The sequence below is a fragment of the Halyomorpha halys genome, unplaced genomic scaffold, assembly GCF_000696795.3.
Source record: "Halyomorpha halys isolate HHAL.00 unplaced genomic scaffold, Hhal_1.1 Scaffold879.1, whole genome shotgun sequence".
Classification (NCBI taxonomy): domain Eukaryota; kingdom Metazoa; phylum Arthropoda; class Insecta; order Hemiptera; family Pentatomidae; genus Halyomorpha; species Halyomorpha halys.
The window spans coordinates 140,483-145,114 of record NW_027111254.1 but is presented as its reverse complement, the minus strand read 5'-3'; positions in this window follow the sequence as shown (position 1 = coordinate 145,114).

The window sequence follows — 4,632 nt, the reverse complement described above, 5'->3', positions numbered from 1 at the left end:
GTAGTACTCACTCTAAATTTTATTTTTCACACAATGCACTTTTATTAATTCATTAATAAGTTTATTTTCTGTTTTAGAGGAATCGAAAAAAAAACTACCTCCTATCTCCAAAAACTTAACTTTTCTGCAATTTAACAAGCGTTTAGCGCAAATAACTTATACATACATTCAAATCTCTTCCTTTTCCTTAAAGCATAATAAGGGTTTAGGTTGGGCCCCTGGCCTTTTTAGAAATTAATTATTGTGCTCTCTATGAATAATTAGTCTATAAAAAGGTCAGGGACCCAACTCAATCTCTTATAATGTTATTAGGCAAAGGAAGGGATTTGTGTATATGTATAAGTTATTAATAAAATATAGGAGGTAGGAAAAAGGTATTTCCATGAGATCTAAGAATTGCTTTTAGTTTCTTCCGAAGGTGGACATGAGATCGTTCTCCCTAAACATGGTGGGTACTGAGAGCGGGGCCCCCCCGTCTCCTCTTCTACGTCAGAACTTCGCACTAGCAGTGTACACCCCTACAGTAATTCAGTGTGTTAACTGCAACTGTTTTTGGGTATATACCAGGTTGTTTTATATCGAACATTGTTCTAAATCCTCACCTTCCATTTCTACCTCTGTAAAGATCTTAGACTGGGGCCTCATCTCCCCAACTTGGTTGTCCCAAAGTTGTCCATATATACAGTTCGAACTAGAATCCCACCCCTTCATCCGAAGTACTGTCCTATCTTATAGACAGAAGTTTTATCCCTCAACTCCTTCCTCCATTAAAAAAAAAACAAAAAAAAACGAACCTAATAATATTCAACTAAAAAGAATTATACTCTCTAGTGCATTTCATTGCAACTATCAGGCCTCAAACTGATTCTGAAGATATATTTTGTTCCTTCTTTCAATAAATTGATGGATATATATTAAATAATTTCTAATTGCCTTTTAGAATTTTTTTAATATTTATGAAAGAACAATGCTGAAGTTAAAAAACCAATCATCTCTAGATAATTATATGAGATATAGAATTGATATATAGATAGAAATATAGTGTTTTAATAATTTATGGATATAACTTAATGATGCTTTATTTATTTTTTTAATTTAAACATTTATAGAATGAGTTTCTTCTTTTTAAAGCATTTACTCTTTTTTTTCTTTTTTAAAGAAAAATTAATTTCTATAGCCTTATGGTTGGATTATTATTATCATTGTTATGGTAAATCTCCATTATTTATAACAAACTCATGAATATACATTTATTGAACATTATTAATACTTTTTACAGTCATGAATTATTTTATACATCATATTAAAAGTTTTATATTTCAGTTTTTATGACATGACTATTAAATTAACTATTAGGATATTCACATAAATATTTGGATAATCCTTAATGGCTCGCCAGCATATAAACACCTTTATGCATAAATATTACAACCACACACACATACTCAACCCCACACAAACACATGTTTATTTATTTGTACTATTTATGTATAATCTGTTATATGACTGAGACAGAAATATTACATGAATCTAAATAAACTCTTATACAAATGCATTGGTGTACTGAAAACCACTACTTTAGCTATTAAATAATTTTAATTTATATTTCATCTTTACAATGTTATTGATGGGATCACTACAATACTTAATATTACAGAAATATTTACAAAAAATTTACAATTTATAAATAAACATTTCAATTAAAGTCATATAAATAGATTCACTGTTTAAAGATAGATATTTTATGAACATATGAATTACAGTACTGATATTTATCAAAATATTAATAGATTCATGATTAATTTAATTGCTCATCAACAATGTAAGCTGTAAAAATCTAAAATTTCTACTTAAAACTGAGAATAGATACAATAGCAAACAGTTAAATAATCTGATTCATAGATAGAAAATAGTAAAGTCACTTAAGGAACTAATCAAATCAGTAAAATTATACCACAGATAAGTTGGTACACATTAGTTTTCCAATTTTTTTTTTTTTTTTATTTGTAACTAAAGCATTATTTATCGGTTATTAAATGTTACAAATTTTTTTTAAGATGATTCACTGCTATTAATATATTAATAATAATACTAATCACTGTGTTGTTGGAAAATTGTAACAATTGTTTGAATGAAAGTAATTGGAAAAATTATAACAAAAAATAAAAATTTGAGAATTTTCAAGCATTTATAATGGATCCTGCATCCATTCTTAAACAAATTTATATTAAAAGAAAAAAATTAATTAAACGATTCTAAACAGTAATAGAATTCAGAAGGTATTGTACATGTTGTGAAAACTTTGATAATTGCTTAAAGCTATTAATATCAGCCATAATAATTGTAAAGTCTTTGGAAAAAATTGAGATTTTTTTGAAGAAATGATAATTAAAATATTATGTATAAAACATTAATTTATGTGATTAAGATCTGTTAATCTAATGAGCCTAAAATCAATAGTATAATGATGACTTTAAAACATTTTTAATGTTTCTTAGATCTTTTCTTTTTAACTTGTTGACACATTTATCATATTCTCAAATTAACTATAAAATGTCAAATCCCATTAGTGTGAATATATGTGATTTTTTATGTATCCAACTAAATATCAACTCTCTTTTACGCAGGTGATACATAAGTACAAGGTGTATAAATAATCTCTTTGAATGGTTTTCTACTATACAGGAAGACTCAACCAAACCTCTAAGGTTATAACATAGCAACTAATTTATAAAAATGTGATTATGATGAATAAGTAATTTGTAACACAGTATACCTAAAATAAACAACCCAAATCTGTTATTACATACTGGTAGGTATAGTCAACTAGAGTACAGTTATATTTTCTTCATTATCGTTTAACCAAATAACTAACTAAGTAATCCTCATTAGACCTGGTAGAACTGTTTTCTAATATAACTTCTAAAAAAAAAAAAAAAATCTTAAAAAGTCTCAAGAATGAAGAATAGTAATGCATATCACTTCAGGTTTTAGTAATAAATAATATCCTCAACAATAAATCCCTGACAGTTGTATAAATATCCTATAGATCAGTTTAGCATCATATTTAAAAAAGTGAGTGAGATAGGTGGTATTGTTTGATGATATAGCTTCAAGATTTGATCATATTTCTATATTATTTTTATCTTTTCTCTGAAGTATTTTTTTTTTTCATTAAAATTGAACTAGTACTGAAATGTAATTATGTTCTTTTAACATACACTTAATTTAATAATAATATATTGTTAGAGATTGTAATCCATTTATAAAAAGTTAAAACTAACAAAAATTAACTGAGTAATATTCAAATAATTACTTTTTTAAACATTTAATGGGTTTAATGTTAATCAACTTTGTACATATTTTTTCATTAAAAAAAAAAAAATTAATTAATAGTTGGTTGCACTTGGAAGTTATTTAATCAAAACCATAGGTTATTACAATTTTGTTTTGAAGCATGGCATAAAACAAATTTTACTCAATAAATGAAATTTATCATTAATTGAACTTATTCGTATATTTCTTATGGTAGGATTTTTTCAAGAGGTCACTCACTCTACAGTCCTAGATGATGAAATTTTGAGTGGTTAGAACTTAGGAATTTCTTTAGTTAATGGATAGTTAAGTGCTCTCTAAAAGAGAACTTATAATATTACACCCTCGGTGTGTGATACATTTTAGCCATTAAAGGCAACTTGAGCTAACCTGGTATAAGATTTATTACTCTATTCTGTATATCTTAAAATACGGTTATATGGAAATATGCTGTATATCGTGTAATATGGTTTTGCAGGATGTTAATAAACATACACCAATATATTTGCTTAACAAATGGTCTGTTTGTGCAAAGACATCATAGATCCTAGCTTTTTGACCCTGATTAGTCATAAATAACCCATGAATCTAGATTTATTTGGCATCAATTGATTTACAGAAATGTGAAAATGGAAATTCCCTTGCCAGTTGTTCATGTCCTTACACTGGAACTGGTACTAGAATTGATGAGGGGAATTATACCCGCAAGTTGCTCTTTTGGTCCTTTTTATATCCCCTGACGACTACCTACCCTGACCACAGGTGAGCCTCAAAAGCCTTGGGGTGATCTGCGGGAGGACACTGACTCTGACGCTACTTGCTTTTGAGAAGATTTATTAATAGAACTATTTTAATAATTATCTTTCCTAATGCTTAGATATTAGCCAAATGGTTTTAATAGGTAAATGCACAATAAAAGTGACTCAAAACGTACTTTGAAGCTACCTAATTTTCAAATATTTTTCGCAGGAGACTTCCTTTTTCCCAAGTTGGGAGTGAGGGTGGGTCAACTTGGTTTTATTTTTAGTTCTGTGGTCCATAGACTTCCATGAATTGGGAACCACTGACCTAGATATTGCCATTCCATATTAACCAGAGGGGCAGTGTCTCAAGGTTCATTTTCCCTATCGAATGAATATTAACTGATCCAGTTAGAAATCAAACCCTCACTATTCTGAATCAGGAAATATGATACTCTCACTATAACATGCTTGTCCATCATGACCTCCTATGCTCCAATAAGTTACAAATATCATAAAAATGTCACATTTTTCTAAAGATCTCCATATAGACCAAAAAAAAAAATAAATAAATAAA